This window comes from Hemicordylus capensis, chromosome 2, assembly GCF_027244095.1.
Source record: "Hemicordylus capensis ecotype Gifberg chromosome 2, rHemCap1.1.pri, whole genome shotgun sequence".
NCBI classification, from domain to species: Eukaryota; Metazoa; Chordata; class Lepidosauria; order Squamata; family Cordylidae; genus Hemicordylus; species Hemicordylus capensis.
The window spans coordinates 384,129,395-384,147,717 of NC_069658.1; the positions used below are offsets into that span (position 1 = coordinate 384,129,395).

The 18,323-nt window shown below is 45.4% G+C and overlaps 1 protein-coding gene across 3 annotated transcripts in view; it reads left to right on the top strand.

Moving 5' to 3' along the window:
• Positions 1 to 18,323, top strand: part of TEKT3 (tektin 3) — a 68,621-nt gene that overhangs the window by 14,986 nt on the left and 35,312 nt on the right. Inside the window, exon 1 of one of the 3 annotated variants that reach the window (XM_053302716.1) lies at positions 834 to 915. The exons of the other annotated variants lie outside the window; for them this stretch is intronic. The gene's annotated coding sequence lies outside the window, so the exon portion shown is untranslated. Of the gene's footprint in view, positions 1 to 833; positions 916 to 18,323 lie in introns of those variants that run through there. 3 annotated transcript variants of the gene reach the window in all.

An 18,323-nucleotide genomic window follows, 5' to 3' on the forward strand; every position in this document is an offset into this window, starting at 1 on the left:
GCTGTTGTAAAAAGATCGCACAGACTGACTACAAACAAAGGCATGACAAGGTAGCAGGGATGATACACTGGAACAAGTGCATCAGTGGATACACTGAAATACAAGCTACCTGTAGCCAAGAATTGGTGCGACCATAAAATTGAAAAAGTTGAAGAAAATGAAGATGTAAAAATATTATGGGACTTCCGACTACAAACAGACAAACATCTGCCACACAATACACCAGATATAACTGTAGTCGAGAAGAAAGAAAAACAAGTCAAAATAATCGACATAGCAATACCAGGGGATAGCAGAATAGAAGAAAAAGAAATAGAAAAAAATCACCAAATACAAAGATCTACAAATTGAAATTGAAAGGCTGTGGCAGAAAAAGACCAAAATAATCCCAGTGGTAATTGGCGCCCTGGGTGCAGTTCCAAAAGACCTTGAAGAGCACCTCAACACCACAGAAATCACCATCAGCCAGTTACAAAAAGCAGCTTTACTGGGAACAGCCTATATTCTGCGACGATATCTATGACAATTGACAATAAAATTCAGCCATCCCAGGTCGTTGGAAAAGGACTCTATGTCTGGATAAAACAAACCAGTCAATAACACCTGTCTGACTGTGTAAACAAGATAATAATAATAATATCACTTTTTGAAAGGATCTCTGAGGACATCTAACTTCTCACAACTGTACACAGAAATCAAATTAAAATGTTATGGCCAATATGCTGGGGCCACTGAAAAATGCTTCCACATGGCAGGAACTCCATACACAAGCAAATTGTATGGAACCTGCTTACTCTGTGGATTGATCCAATCAAAAGGAGTAGAGGTGGGCAAACTTTGGGCATGTCTGCCACAAGAAGTGGCACGTGCAGCAGGAGTTTGTAGCATCTTGAACAGGCTACACACTGTGTAGAGGTATGTCATTCAGTCATATCCTAGATTAGACTCACAATCTTGCATCCTCCCCCATGCTAGCCATGATTGCCTGATCAGGCCCTACTTTGTGTATTCACTTCTGGTGAGAGAAGAACTACTGCTGTGGCTGGAAGTAAGGCCGTTACACCAGGCCGTACTCTAGACAATGCCTGCCGGGTTCTGTGCTTCTCTGTCCTTTTTGGCCATTTAGGAGGCCAAAAACGTTTAGTTTGCCTTGCTTTTAATTGGAATGGCTAGTTCTACTTTTCTGCAGTGGGGGGATAATTTGGTTAAAACTGGAAGGAGTAAGAGGGGTGAGGCTGTGGAATTAATCCCCCCCTCTACTTTCTCCCACATAATCCCAGCATTGGTCAGACAGGCCTACACTCCTGCTTCTTCAATACTGTGCAGCTGACTGCTCCCTGACTCAGTAGCCTAAAGGAAAAATCACACCAAAAGCCAGTGAGGTTCATGACCCCTGCTCACTGAGCAAAGGCACCTTTTAAAGTGGTGATTCTCATATATTTAGCAGGGGGAGAGCAATTGCCCATATCCAACCCCAGCACAGCATCCCTTCAGTGGCTGTTGCTGGTGTCTAACTTGCATTTCTTTTTAGATTGTGAGGTGTTTGGGGACGGGGGAGCTTATCTATCTATCTATCTATCTATCTATCTATCTATCTATCTATCTATCTATCTAAACTGCTTTGAGAACTTTTGCTGAAAATACATATTTGTAGTAGCCGTAGTAGAAGTAGGACTGCATATGTGTAACAGCACACATTCTAGAGTGGTCCTAAATCCAAAAGGAGTGGTGCTTTTGGACAAATGTGCCACTTTGGACTGTGATAGCACATTTGTCCAAAAGATTAGCTACCACTGGCATGGTGCATCTTCACATCAGTGTCTGCTTCCACAGAGAGCAACTGACATATGATGTATCTTGTCCTTTGAGGACATTAGGATGATGTGATAGGCAAGTTTTCTTCCCTCCTGCTCTGCAGTTCAGGATGACAAACAACTTGGTACAGAGGGCTGCTGTAGGTCCTAAGATAATTTACTTCGAAAAGACAGCTTGGCTTTCTATGAAAGTAGGGTATTTTCGGCTAATTAAGGCTTACAAAAAGCAAACATACCGTGTCCAATGCTATGAAACCGATGCTTTTAAAAGTGTTTTGGCTCAAAACTCTGCAATGTATGTTGTTACTGTACATGTTTGGAAATGCAACACAGCTGTATTTTCCTAATTAGGGTCCTGTGTCTGTTGTCCGTTCAAGGTGGCAGGAAACAGAATCAGAGAAGTCAGTCTTGGTGTTCTGTGGGAGGCTAGCCTGCCATGCCCACACTAATACTTCACGGAGCTGTTTAAATGTTGGTGGAAAGTACTGTTGAAAGGAAGAGGCCTGAGGCAGAACATAACCTTTGATTCTACTCATCATCCCATGGGAGGGCTGGTTGGGGCATGCAGATGTTATATTGGAGAGCTCCAGTCAAGGGTTTGAGTTGAAGTGTTTTTAGTGGAAACATATGGGGGAACCAAAGGAGCTGATGCTGGGAAAGGGGGATGTTTATGTAAAGCAAAGTATCTTTTATAAAATTCACTGTAAAATTCTACACCCCTGTGGCAATCTTGAAAGGCTGAATCCTTGGCCTTCTAACATGCTTAGTTCTTCTTAAGCATTACAGCCAAGTACAGAAGTGTGATGGAAGTTAACCCATTTTCAGGTATGGCATCAGGGGCTGGCCAAGTTGGGCACTGGCCCTAGGGCCTATGGACAACTGGAAAACACCCATGACCCATATTGGTGGCGGGGGGATGTCAGGAAGAGGAAATTGCATCACAGGTTTCTCATGCTGACTCTGCCTTCTCCCATTCATCTCCCCATCCTCCGATGGGAATGTCCCTGCCTCTGGAGGTCATACCCATTTGCAGATGGGGAGACAGTGGCAGCATGACAAACTGGAGGTGTTGCTGCTGCCACCTCCTTCCTCTCCAAATGAGCTTCCTCCCAGAGTTCCCCCGTGATGACACAGAAAAGACCAGTTGCTGATGGGGAGGTACGTGGAAGAGGCGTTGCCACCAAGGGACTTAGCAGTAGCTCTTCCCCCTCCTCACTGGTGAATGTGGGGGATGTAATGTTGGAAGCTCCTTCACCTTCTCCCAGCCTTCCCAAGGGTGAGGAGGAGGAGCTACTACTGCCATCACTGCATCTTCCCACCAAGTTCCTTAGCAGCAGCTGGTCTCTCAGGCACCCTCCCCATCAATGAATGGGGGGATGTGGCAGTAACTCATCTCCTCCTCCTCTCCCTCTCCCTCTCAAAGAGTGGGAGAAGCAGGAGCTGCTGCTCTCATCACATAGCCCCATTTGCTGATGATCAGGGAGAGGAGTTGCTGCAGCATTACCCCCTCATCAGGGGCGTGGCTATAATTGAGCGAAAGGGTTCAAAGAACACGGGCCCCGAGCTCCTGAGGGCCCTCCAGCTCCACCCCTCCTTATTTTCTTCATTATCTCCTTCACTCTGGGGGGCTGCCAGAGAGAGGGATGAACAAGGGCCCCCTCTCCCCTAGCTACACCCCTGCCCCTCATAACTAACTAACTAACCCCCCCCCCAATCATGGAAGAGAGGCTTGTAGGCATGAATGAAACAAAATACAAAGTTATCATTTTTGATAAAAGGTTAATTGCTTTTGCCTTTTAAAAACATATTTTTCCATTGGATATTGTCGGGGAACTAAGGTCGGGGCGTGTGACAAAGAGGAGAGTGGCGACAAACTCACCCTGCCTGACTGGGCACCACCACCCCTCCTGAACTTGCTGCTGATAGGTCCACTGCATGGAAGCGATATATATAATTGAATATATGTTTTCATTGGTTTCCCCCCTAAAAGCCAGATGAGCTCTAGATGAGGCTAAATTTAAGAAAAAGGAAATGTGGAGATACAGAAATACAGGTCTGTTGGTGGGCTGAGTCTGGATCCTTTCTCATTATAAGAAAGTAATAGCTATCATTCCATTCTGTCTGCTGAACAATTTTGTTTAGCTTAAAAGCCCTCATATATATATTTACAAGCAACAGTTGGTCCACCAATGAAAGATCGCTACGTACTTACCTTTCTCTTTGATTGAAACCATAAGAAAAAAGATTCCACGAAAAGAAGAAAATGCCCACGAATTGTATATGAGTGGCATCAGAAAGACTGGTCCAAATAAACCTCACCCAGTTCATTTTCTGGAAAAGAAGTGACTCCTCCCAGTAGATATAATTCAGTTGTGATATCAGGGGAAATGTGCAGACAGGTTTTAACACAGTTGCTGAGCAAGATGAAAACTGGCTTCTGGCTTCCATTGTTTCAGCCAACAAGTACAGAAGTAGTGGACAACTGATAAGTGTTTGTACATCTGGCACTTATTTCAAAATTATTACCATTATATTCTGCTACGGTTATTGCATATAAATATATTGGATTTATGTTTTTGCTGCTTTACATTGATTAATCGTGCCTTCTGTTGTTCCTGTAAGCCCCCCCACACCATCACACGTAGGCCAGGCCATCTGGAGTCACTCAGCTACTGTTGTTTCCTGCTCTGCTCAATGAGCTCTGCTTAATTTCTGAGGTGAAGGAGGCTGGGGCTCTCAGACCTACTAGGAAGTCACGGCTTGTGACTTAGAAGTCTTTGCCTCCCATTCCCAGGTGTGTGTGCTGGCTGGGATTACTTCTTAGGGAGTATAATGCCCGCCACCCTCCACATTTGCTCAAATCCACTTTTTATTATTACGTCACATGATGTGACGTACATCTGGATTGACTGACATTGAGGGCCCTGGATAACCTTTTACTTTCATTTCTCTGCATTTTTTTATCTTCACTGTTGTTTTCCTGTGTGGTAATGATTTATGTGGTTTTCTTAATTCACTGATAGTGTTCTATTTTTTTAAAAAGTGGCTGATACTGAGTATTTGTAATGAGTGTGAAATATTGTTTTAATTTCATTATTATATCACCAGCCACCGGCTCATTATTATATCACCAGCCACCGGCTCGTCTGGTGGCAATTCAGGGACGGACCTTCTCCATTGCTGTCCTGAGGCTTTGGAACACACTTCCTGGTGAAATAAGAGCCTCTCTATCTCTTACAACTTTTCAAAGGATAGTCAAGATGCATTTGTTCACCCAGTCTTTTAATTAGATATTGTTTTAATTGTGTTTTAATTGTGTTTTAATAGTTTTAACTTTTTAAATTTTAATTGTTGAAATGTGTTAATCTTTTCATTGGTTGCTTTTATTGTCTTTTAAACCACCCAGAGAACTTGCGTTTTGGGCGGTATAAAAATATGGTGTATATATATATGATATTATCAAAATAAACTTGCTATTGCATTTTTAGTGCTTATGCTGTATCAGATGATATTTTGTTAGTTAATCTCAGCATCTCTGCTACTGGAATATTATCTATTATTGGATTATTTTATGTTATTTTTTGATACATTCAATTTTTTTTTTGCATTGCTTTTGTTATTTTGACTTAAATAGGATTTATATGCTAGATCAGGGGTGGGGAACCTTGGCCCTCCAGCTGTTTTTGAACTATAACTCCCATCATCCCCAGCAATTGTGGCTGGGGATGGTGGGAGTTTTAGTTCAAAAACACATGGAGGGCCAAGGTTCCCCACCCTTGTGCTAGATGATATATTTGTCATTGTTGTAAACTACTTTGAGTGCAAATCTGTCTGTGGAAGAATGGCATCCAAACCGTTGAAAAAGCATCCAATTGATGTGAAATGAAATGAAATGAAAATCTTCCAGGGATTAGCAAAGTTAGAAAGCAGACAAATGTATGGCGAATGAGTCTATAAGCCACACACCAGGAGAATGAAGCCTTCCTATTAAGCAACATAATAAAAAAGATATGTAGTGCCACATGAGCTTTAAAATGCAATATAATTATACATCTAATGAGCCATTGATCTGCCTCATATGGCTCACACATGTGACTTGAAGCTAGATGGTAGGTTTTGTTGGATATATTTTTGGGTTTTTAAAATAGTTATGTTGAGACTATTGTGGTCTGTTGTGGGCGACCTTGAGTACCCCATATTGGGACAGAAGGGCTGGATAAAGGTCCTTTTAACACATAAATTAAAACGATACTTTTGAGTTCAGTATCACATCATGAAGACAGTGGGACTGGCTATCACCTTCATGCCCTTCAAGTAGGATTTTAGAGGCCCCTGAGCTGCCATATGAACCTTGGGTTTGAGAGCTGATTTACACACATTGCAAAAACGTGCAGTGCAGTTTTTCCTGGAGTGTGCCATTTAGACTGTATGTTTAAGAGAGTGTCTTCTTCTTCATCAACCCTGCCGCCTAGCAAGATCATCTGAGGATGTCCAGTTGCGGTTGCCACCAGCTCGGTTGGTAGTGACTTGTAACCGGGCCTTTCCTAGAGTTGCCCTGGGACTCTGAAACGCACTTCATAGTGAAATCAGAATTTACCCTTCTCTGGATATTTCAAAGAAGGACTTGAAAACAGGCTTTTAGTTTATAGTTTTAGAGCTTCGGGGTTTAGTGTTTTTATCTGTATTTTTAACGTTGTTTTAATTGTGTCAATGTTTTAATAGTTTTTTCAATTGTGAACCACCCAAGGACTTTTTTGTATGGAGCGGTATAGAAATGTAAGAAATAAATTTGGTCCACCCCAACAACCCCTCCCCCTTCCTGCATATAAAAAAACATGACAAAAGTTTTAGGCTGTTTTGCCCAGTATGAATCTGGTCATATACAAGAATGGCTGAAAAAAGACAGACAGACAGACAGACACACAGACACATTACTATGACTACAGACCTGATTGAGGGCATGCTTTGATTGATGATATGGAGAATATGATAGTGGCGTTCTATTTAGGCCTGAACTGGAGTGCAATAATGTGGCAAAGGTATTGGCTTCATGTCCTGCTGCTACTGCCTGGGTGGTTTTCTGCTCTGTGGATGAAACTGAGCAGTTTGTTGGGCTCACTCCAGCTGCAAATTCGCGTTTGGAAATGATGGTCTTTAATGTTCAAACACAGCACAGCAAGAGGTGCTGCTATGCTGCTACACTGGAGGCAGGAGGCTCTGCAGGGCAGTGTAGAAAAGGGAAAGTCTGCAGTTCTCTGGTTTCCTGAAATGTTGGAAATAACAGAGCTATGTCTGAGACTGCACTATACCTGAAGAGCTGGTCTTGTGGTAGCAAGCATGACTTGTCCCCTTAGCTAAGCAGGGTCTGCCTTGGTTGCATATGAAAGGGAGACTAGAAATGTGAGCACTACAAGATATTCCCCTCAGGGGATGGAGCCGCTTTAGGAAGAACATCTGGGCGCCAAGTTCTTTTCCTGGCATCTCCAAGGTAGGGCTGAGAGAGACTCCTGCCTGCAACCTGGGAGAAGCCACTGCCAGTCTGTGAAGATAATACTGAGCTAGATGGACCTATGGTCTGACTCAGTATATGGCAGCTTCCTTTGTTCCTATGTTCATAAGTCATATCAATGCTGAACGGGGAGAGGATACACAGGTTACCTCATGCCAGTCTCTCCACCATTCTAATGTATTTCCTGGGGGGCGGGGAGGGGACACAGATTCAAACTGGCACTCTTTGACTCTTTGGCTGCAGTATCAGGGGGTCACATAAGACTCTAGTCACTGCATCTGATATACCAAAACCCTGTCCAGATGAGTTTTTTTGGTATGATGTCAGCTGCTTTAGTGTACTGGAAGTTAGCGAAAGGCTATTAACAAGCCCTGTCACAAGCGAGAGGTGATTTCTGCTCAGTTTTCAGACCTGTTAATATACCATTACAATGCTGGTCCCAAAATCTGCACAAGAATGATGACAGTTCAGTGAGTGCATATGTAATAGGCAGGCTGATCTGAAATGCTCCTCTCATTTTCTCCACCACATTTCCAAGGAGAGAATATTGGAGGTGGGGGGAATTTCTGAACTTTTTTGAGAGAGGAGGCTGAGAAATGGGGCTGAATTTCTCACCCCATTGGCAACCACAATTCTTTCCCCAGGAGCCCCCTGGAATAACACTACAAGCCAGTTCTAGCATACTATCCAAGTAGCAACTCAACATGTATAAAGAAGTTAGAGTCCCTGACATATTGTCCCCGGCCCTTTATAAACTACACAAGGCCAGAATGTCCGAACCAGCTCCACATTGTGTGGTTTAACTTCACAACCCTGGTTTAAGTAGTCTGAACTGGCTCTGCTTCATGACAAGTGCTGATCCATTCTGATGTGGCAAAATGGGGGGGCATTTGAGGTTTTCAGGGGATATTCTTCAAGGAAGAACAACATCCCACTGGTTAGTGGTGGGCATATGTGTATATATTTACCTTTGAAGGGGGAGGTTACTTTAAGGGGCAGGAAAGGTGCCTCCTACCTGCCCATCCCTGCCCTTCTGCTTTCCCCCCGCCGGCGCTCTCCCCAAAACTGTGGGTGAGGGTCTTCTGGTGGGGCCATGGGCTCCACGTGCGCAAGGGTACTTGATTACTGCCCTGGCATGCCAACTGGTTAAGGTTAAGGTTGGTTTCACATCCACAACTCAGCCCTGCAGGGGTGGAGGACCTTTTAAGATGGTCCGCCCGAGACGGCTGCTCGACCCAGTAGGATTCCAAAAAGTCTTGGAGGGTTTTAGTGTTGGTCCTGCCAGTGATTCTGTCGATGCCCTGATGGGAACCTTCAATAGGGAGCTCACCAGGGCAGTAGACATGATAACTCCTAAGCATCCCTTCCAGCCTGCTTTTAAGAGTGGCCTCTTGGTATACAGAGGAGTTGCGGGGTCTGAAGCAGCAAGGGAGGCGACTGGAGTGTAACTGGAGGAAAACCCGGCTTGAAATGGACAGGACACAGTATAGAACCCATTTGAAGGTTTATGCGGAAACGGTTCATGCAGCAAAAAAACAATTCTGGTCTGCACGCATTGTGTCTGCAGGTTCGCATTCAGCAGAGCTTTAGGAGTCCCAGGTTTAGTCCCAGGTTGTGAGGAGCTTGATTCAGGCTCCTTCGATTTGAAATCAGTCCCCTCATACTTTGTTCTGCTGTGAGGCTTTTAATGGGTTCTTTGTGGACAAAATCTCCTGTATTCAGACTGACTTGGACTCCACTATTTCTGCAGAGTCTATTAAGGAGGTGTCCAGCAATCCCTCTTGCAGTATTAGGTTGGATCAGTTTCATTCTGTGATGCCAGCATTGAAGGTGCCCATTCCCCTTTGACAGAGAGGACTAGGACAAGCTGCTTGGGGCAGTGCAGCCTACCACTTGTTCTCTGGATCCTTGCCTGACTTGGCTGCTTCTATCCATTCCCCTTTGACAGTGGGGATGTGGACAAGCTGCTTGGGGCAGTGCGGCCTACCACTTGTTCTCTGGATCCTTGCCTGACTTGGCTGCTTCTATCTAGCAGGGAGATTGTTGGAGATGGCCTAGTTAATATCATTAACTCATCACTGAGGGAGGGTAGGATGCCTCCTTGTTCGAAGGAGGCAATGATGAGACCACTTCTTAAGAAGAGTTCCCTAGATCCCTTAGTGATAGATAGTTATAGGCTGGTCTCCAATCTCCCAGGTTGGGCAAGGTGATTGAGAGAGTGAGCAGCAGGCAGTTTTGGAGGAAAATGATTATCTAGATTCATTCCAAACTGGCTTTAGAGCGGGCTTTGGGATTGATTCTGCCTAGGTCGGCCTGATGGATGACCTTTACCAGGGAATCAACAGAGGGAGTGTGACTCTGTTGGTTCCTTTGGATCTCTCGGTAGCATTCAATACCATTGACCATGGTATCCTTCCGGATCGCCTGAGGGAATTGGGGATAGGAGGCACTGCTTTGCAGTGGTTCCGCTTCTATCTCTCAGGCAGATTCCAGATGATGGAGCTTGGTAATTGTTCCTCTGCAAAATGGGAGCTATTATATGGAGTCCCTCAGGGCTCATTCTGTCACCAATGCTTTTTAAACATTTACATGAAACCGCTGGGTGAGGTCATCAGGAGATTTGGTGCAGGGTGTTATCAGTATCTGATGACACCCAAATCTATTTTTCATCATCATCATCATCATCATCATCATCATCAGGAAATGGAATTCACTCCCTAAATGCCTGCCTACAGGCAGTAATGGGCTGGGTGAGGGATAACAAATTGAAGCTGAATCCAAGCAATATGGAGGTACTCATTGTGGTGGATTGGAATTTGAGGGATGAGTTAGATCTTCCTGTGCTGGATGGGGTTACACTCCCCCAGGAGGAACAGTTACACAGATTGGGAGTGCTTTTGGATCCTAGTCTCACCCTGGTATCTCAAGTGGAGGTTATGGCCAGGAGCACTTTCTATCAGCTTCAGCTGATTCGACAGCTGCGTCCATTCCATGAAGAGAACAATCTCAAAACAGTGGTGTATCAGCTGCTAACCTCTAGGCTCGACTATTGCAATGTGCTCTATGTGGGGCTACCTTTGTACATAGTTCAGAAACTTCAGTTAGTTCAAAATGCTGCAGCCAGACTGGTCTCTGGAGTGACACATAGAGACCATATTATCCCAGTTTTAAAACAGTTGCACTGGCTGCCAATATGTTTCCAGGCGAAATACAAAGTGCTGGTTATTACCTTTAAAGTCCTGAATGGCTTGGGTCCAGGCTACCTAAGAGAGCACCTTCTTCTGTATGTTCCCCACCGCACGTTGAGGTCATCTGGAGAGGTCCATCTCCAGTTACCACCAGTACATCTGGTGGCGACTTGGAACCAGGCCTTTTCTGTAGCTTCGCCTGGCCTATGGAATGCACTCCCGGCAGATATCCGCAGTTTAGGCTCACTGTTGGCCTTTAATAGAGCCCTTAAAACCTATCTGTTTGGCCTGGCCTTCCAAGGTTTTAAAATTGTTTTTTAAAGTATTTTAATTGGTTTTAAATTGTTTTTATATTGTTTTTATATTGTTTTGAGCACTGTTTTTTTAAAAATGGTGTGTGTTTATGTGTCTATTTAAATTTGTTGTATACCACCCAGATCCTTTGGATGGGGTGGTTTATAAATGTAATAAATAAATAAATGTAATAAATAAATAACTGGGCTGACACCTAAAGGCTCTGCATGTGGATCCACAGGGGGAGGTCTTAGGGGCATATCAGGCATGGATGGCAAATGGCCAGCCTGCAGCACCCTGAAGGTCCCTTTCGGTGGACTAGGGGAAGAAAGAACGGCCCCTGCACTCCTTGGGATGCCAGAGTGGCTTGGGAATGGCTGGCTGGTGCAGGCAGGTAGGGCCCTGGCATCAGCAGCTGTAGTTGGTAGAGTGACTGCTGAGGGGCAATGGGTGGGGGCTGGTTGATGAGCCGTCCTATAGAGCCCACCATGCATTTGAGGTAGCTGGTGTGGGACAGCATCTTGCTGGTCATGGGCATGGCATGCACAGCTGACATGGCCGGTTCTTCCTGCACAGGTTGTGGCTAGCCAGGATCCTCTTTCTCTGGTGATGCTACAGGGAGGATGCATGGAGAGAGAGATCAGCATAAAGATGTAATTGAAACAGATCCTGTGGCATTACCTGCCTTGGTGCACTGTCGGATCACAGAGTTCCATCCAACGGGGCGTATCTCATCACCACATGACTACCACCTGCCCCAAGGACAGTAAAAGCACCAAGGCTTTGGTACTGGGGGCTGCAGATTCCAAGTCCTGCCTCCTGCAGGATCTGACATGCTCAGGGAGGACTGGCAGGGAGGACTGGCTCTCCTCCTCAGAGAGGTGGTTTGGGGACAATGGATGCAGTCCTGGTATTCTCATGATCGTCATTGATTGAGTCAATGGCATATAAACCAGATTGCAGAGGATCTCCAGCAGGATCCACGGACTGGACAATCATGGGTTCTCCGCAGCCCCTGTCATCCCTTGATGTTTACCCTGTCCTTGGCACTCCTGCCTGCTGTTGGGTGGCTGTAGGTGTGCATGAGGGGTCAGGGAAAGCAGAGCTTGCAGCCACCTCGGGCATCCTGGAGAGTGTTGTGGGCATGTGGGGCTGGCAGGGCACCGCAGTTGTAGCCATTAGACCACCAGACCAGGAAGAGAAGGATGCACTGTGGCTCCCAGGATGCCATTCCTCCTTTCCAGCAGGACGGATGCCAGCATATTGTAGTGGGCCATAGTCCTGTGCTCCACTCTGGAGAATTTGTTGTGCGAGGTTACCTTTCTTTTTTGAGGTGCTGCAGCCTCTCCTTGCACTGGTTGGCAGTGCGCTGGTACCCACAGAGAGCCATCTGGTTGAAAATCCAGCCATAGGTGGCCTCATTGAGGAACTGGTTCTGCAGTTGGGCCTGCACCCCCTTGCTTGTCCACAGTTCCATAAAGACCCTGGTCTCTGCATCCATCCAGAGCTTTGCTCAGACCTTTCTCAGGGCATCCCCACCTTGACCACTCCAGGTGGCACTGGCAGTGACAGTGCCACCAGTTGGATGTTGTGACAGCAAAAGATTGCTGGCACTGCATGGCTGTTTGGTGCAGCTAGGTGTCTGCACAAAACTAGAGGTTGTGGGCCACCAAACACCTGTGGTCACAAGACTGGCAGTCAGGGCAGGTGTATACAATGGGCCATCTGCTGCATGCACGCTCATGCAGGACAGGACGTGTGTGGGCTAGGCAACCACTTTCCCCATAGTGGGATAGGGCCAAGCGCAGGGATATTGCCCTCATGCCCTCAAGGCCCCATCAACAGTATCTACTTCACACATTCCCTGATAGCGTAATAGAGCACATCAAACAGAGGGGCAGCTGCAGGATAGTAGATACTGCTAAGCACAACTGAGATGAGTACTGATGACAGATTCATTGAGTGCTCATAGGGAGGAACGAGGCAGGGGCATGAGCATGGCAAAGAGAGGCCTTGGAGGGCCCCTGGATGAACCCATATTTGGAACAGGACAAGGTTTCTCACATAGAGCAAGCCCCTTATCCCAGCATCGCTGCTGGTTCAGAATTTTAAAAAACAACAACCTTCTAAACATTTGTTAGAGACATGCATGGGGAGAACACTGAGAGGTGTGGCGGCTGGGTGAAGAGGGCCTTCTCCCCCATCACAGTCTTTACACCAATGCCCAGATACACTCCAATGTGGAGGGAACCCTGGGTGTGTGTGTTTAAAACAAACTGTGCACCCCCACAGTGGCAGCCCACTGGAATGCAGCTGCCTCATATTGGCCAGGTAGCACTTCAACAGCAGGGAACTAACTTTGAGATGCTTCAGAGGGGGAGCACTGTACTGGCCACCTGTGCCCCCAGCTTTTAATATCAGCCCCTCCACCTTCAATCTGGCCTGGACCCCAACAATGGTGATGGCTGCTGGTGCAGACCTGGTAACACCTTTCCTCTGCCAGGCCGCCTATGTTGGTCGTGGGCGGGACAACGGAATGAGTTGCTCTGTGAGGGGGATGGAGTGTTTGGAACAAAACCACAAAGGAATTGAAGTGGAGTGCTGCAATCCATTTGAGGGGGAGCTGCTGGGGTGCAGTGCAATGCTGTGTTGTGTGGACCCGTGTATCTGCATAGATGGCCGCCAGCTTGGCTGGAATGGTGAGACGCGTACAACCGTTCAGCCAATACACTGTTCGCCATCACCGTCTTTCTTCTCTCCCCCCACCATCGGTGGTGGTGGGTGGGGGTGCCCAATCCCCTTTGACAGTGGCAGAAAGCCAGAAATAGCTGAAAGGATAGTGTCTCTTTAAAAACTCTATACACATCACTGTTGCCAGGCAAAATGGGGAAAGGAGGATGGTGGGGGGCGTGGCACTTTAGCCAAGAGGCGGCCATTGAGAGCTGCAGCTACTGTGTTCCTGGGCAGGTCTGTGCCACCCTCTGTTATTGCGGTTCCAGAAACAGTGCAAAACTGCAGTTATGGCGGTGTCTGCTTCTGGACACAATGCTTTTGGGGGCCAAACCTCAAGTCTCAATGGTGAAACTTATTGCAAAACCAGGGTTCAAACTGGAGTTTGGCAAGGCAAACTGCTTGTTGCTTTTGGCTCGAAACCATGGTTGCACAAATTTGGATGTAATGGAGTTCCAAATTCTGCCCCGTTTAACTCTGGTTTCGCGTTACATTCATAAATTTAGTCATTGAGTCTATAGAATTGTGGGGGTTAGCTTCCCAGACTTTTTTTAAAAAATTGCCAAAAGTGTTTAGTAACCATGGAAATGGGCCAAATAAAGTACCCTACCAGGCTGCAAGGGCCTTCAGGAGTCCAATGATGTGCTCCCCAAGTACCTGAAATTTGGTGGATACGCAAAACCGTGGATGCCAAGTTTGCCAATAGTGAGGTATGCCTGTATAAGCGATTATGGTATATTACAAATGGAATTCCTTTTCTACCTGAATGTTGTCAATAAAAAGGGTTAGTTTAGTCATGTCTATGCTTCTTCTTCTTTTAAGATCAAAGGTCCCCCATCATGGCTAAGCATACCCCACTTTATACATTATAGCCACCTAATCGATTGTGTCGATTGGAGATTGTTGCTCTTCAAAATCTGAGCTTAAGTATGGTGTCCCTCAAGGCTCCGTACTTTCTCCAATGCTTTTTAACATCTACATGAAACCGCTGGGAGAGATCATCAGGGGAGCTGGATGTTACCAGTATGCTGATGACACCCAGATCTACTTCTCCATGTCAACTTCTTCAGGAGCTGGCATATCCTCCCTAAATGCCTGCCTGGAAGCAGTAATGGGCTGGATGAGGGAGAATAAACTAAGGCTGAATCCAGATAAGGCGGAGGTACTTATTGTGAGGGGTCAGAACTCTAGACACAATTTTGATCTACCTGTTCTAGACGGGGTCACACTTCCCCAAAAGGAACAGGTTCGCAGTCTGGGAGTACTTCTGGATCAACGCCTCTCCTTGGTTTCTCAGGTTGAGGTGGTGGCCAGGGGTACTTTCTATCAGCTTCGGCTGATACGCCAGCTGCACCCGTTTCTTGAGATCAATGACCTCAAAAAATAATGATATATTTGTTGGTAACCTCCAGAACGGATTACTGCAACGCGCTCTATGTGGGGCTGCCTTTGTACGTAGTCTGGAAACTTCAGTTGGTTCAGAATGCAGCAGCCAGGTTGGTCTCTGGGTCATCTCGAAGAGACCACATTACTCCTCTGTTGATGGAGTTACACTGGTTGCCAATAGGTTTCCAGGCAAAATACAAAGTGCTAGTTATAACTTACAAAGCCCTAAACGGCTTAGGCCCTGGGTATTTAAGAGAGCATCTTCTTCGCTATGAGCCCCACCGCCCATTAAGGTCATTTGAGGAGGTCTGTCTCCAGTTGCTGCCAACTCGTTTGGTGGCTACACAGAGACGGGTCTTCTCAGCTGCTGCCCTGAGATTGTGGGATGCACTCCCTACTAAGATACGAGCCTCCCCATCTCTGGCAATTTTTTAAAAAACTTCTGAAAACACATCTCTTCAACCAGGCTTTCTCAGCTTTTAAAAACTTTTTAAAAAATTGTTCTGACTATTTAATTGTTGTTTTATGATGTTTTTAATTGTTAATCATTGTTTTATGCCTTTATAATTTTTGTTCTAATTATTAACTGATTTTAATAGTGTTTTAATGTAAACCGCCCTGAGCCTTTTGGAAGGGCGGGATAAAAGTTTTAATATAGATAGATAGATAGATAGATAGATAGATAGATAGATATCAAAAGAGACAGATGAAGCATATATGTTTGGAGTGGCCATTATTTCCACCACCATTATTCTTTGGATTCGGAGCAACTAGCTTAAAGAGTCTTGATTTTCATCTACTGTGTCCTCTATAAACTATATTTCTCCCACTGGTATATATTCATATCAGAGCAAATGTGTCTCTAGTGCATATGTTTAAAGGACCAGCCATATGTGTTTTATAACATCCCAATAAAATCTCATTCAAGGTAAGAAAGCCCAATAAACCTTTGGAACACCGTAGCTGCACGTCTAGCTCATCGCTGAAAGTTAGCTTTGATTTCATCCCCAAATAGCATAAATAAATAAAAACCCTGAAGCTCTTTATTAATAATAAAGCAGTATTGAAACAGGGAGCTGAACATTCTCTGTCTAAAGGTTCCAATGTAGCAACAGGAGATCATAATGCATTGCTTGAGTCAGTCTGCCTGCCTGAGAGATAGTAGGTCTCATGGAAGAGAAGAGCAAAGAAGGGATGCTGAATAGTTGAGGCAAAGTGTGAAATGGTAATGTCTTTTGTTTTTGGTTTGGTTTTTGTCTTTTTGAGAGCAAAGAAAAGCAATCAATTTGAAATATACATATCAAACTGTTGAATTTCATTATTAGAAACCAGCCCTATTGAAATCCACATAACGTGTATTTTGGTGGGGGTACTAAATGGATACATTTAAAAGGGTTAATGTATTGGAATCTCCTCCAAAAGACATGTATTATATTAGCCCTATTCAGAAGTTACATTCAATGGATGACATGCATAGCAAGGAAGCACCAGGGCAGCGAGAAAAGCAAACTAACAGCACTTCCTAACTCTCTGCACCAGTGCCCTGGGGGAAGGGCAATTTTTACGACTTCCCCTCCCCCAGGAAGACCTCTGTGCCACTCAAGAATATGTCCTTGAGGGCTGCACGTGGAAATTCCTGATGCCGGGTCGCTCCTCCCCCTGGCCCCTTTGGTTTTAATGGCTGCCAGCAGCCCGTTTGCCTACACGATTGGGCAGTGAGGTAGGTGGCACGCACGTGTCCTCCTGCCCCACTTTTAGCCTGGATTTCAAACCCAGGAAACCTGGCAGAGGAGCATGGGGATCAAGAGCAATCCCAGTGCTTCTCATAACCAATCCTACCTGGGCTAGCACTGTCCTACCCAGGCAGGGCTAATTGTGAGAATAACCTCACTGTGTATGAAATATATACACTGCTCATATCCAGTGTTCATGGGTATTATTTCAGGAATCCATACAACAGCCTTGTAAGGTAAACCAGTTATTCTTATCATCCCCGTGTTGGAGCCTCTGGCTGAAAGAGTGATGGATTCTCTGAGGCTATTGAAAACATTGGTGGCCAAAGCGAGATTTGATCTAGGGACTCAACACATTATTTAAAGGGTGTTTCCTGCAGTGTACCAGTAACAGGTGAGAACATTTGTATAACCTGCCACAAATTTTCAATTGGCAAACACAAATCAAGCTAAACCCTACTTGTAGTTTTAATAATAATATCTAATCTGATTGCCAGCGCTCATTCTAGGTCTCAGGAATAGGTCTTCCCAGCCCCGCTTCATGATCTTCATGGTGGAGATGTCAGGGATTGAACCCGGGACCTTGTACATACGAAGCACATGCATTAATATTCAAATCAAATCCCTTTCCCATTGTCTGCAGGCTAGATGTACTCTATCTGCAGTGCTGCAGAGCATTTTTCATCTTTCTTTTCTAAAAAAAGAGAAGAAAATGTTACAAAGGTTTTCCTCTGCAACAAAACTATAACTATTCTCCCAACAACAGCAAAGCTCCCTCCTTTGCCAAGGGGTGGGATATCATACTACTGACCCTGGAATGTGTATGGTGTGAGCAGAGTGCTAAAGATAAAATATCTGAAAAAGCTATTCAAGTTTTCCCACCAATGCTGTATGATCAGATGCAAAGCAGCACAGCATTTGTTAATAATGCAGAAGTGAGATTTGGGGCATCTGCAGCTCACTCCTTCAATATTAAAAGACAGGGCTGCTGCCCTCCTTTGTATTTGGATACTCTAGCAGACATAGGCTGCATACGCATGTAACACAAGAATGCAGTTAAACGGGGCAGAAGTTTGAATTTGTGAATATCTGAATGCATGCAACTGCAGTTTCATGGCAAAAGCAACCTGTGGTTTGCCTCGCCAAACTCCACTTTTAACCTGCAGTTTGTAGTGAGTTTTGCTGCTGCAAGCTGAGGGTTTTTGGCGGAAGCGTTACGTCCAAATGCAGATGCCACCATAAATGCAATTTTGTGCAGTTTCTGGAACCATCATAATAGAGAGGGCTGCATGCTTGAAGCACTTCTCGCTGGCCACCTCTCCGAGTACTTGCCCCTCCCCCACTGTCTCTGATCCAATAAAGCAGTTCCCCCAAAACAGGGACGCTACCATGTCCCATCCCAAGCTTCAAAGCCTGTCAAATGGGAAAGTCACATGGGGGCATGCCCTCTTCCCATTCTGTCCCTTATTCCCCCTTTTGACAGAGAAAGGAGATGGGATGGCAAGATGGGCACTACGTGTATAGTTCTCAGGAAATGATGTGATCAAGATATATGTTCACAAGCACATGCAGTTGCGTTGGCAGCATAAACAGGGCAACCACATTAGATCGCTGGGATGGGAACATATGGCAGGGTGGTGATATCAGGGGTCAGGTTTAAAGGGCAGCC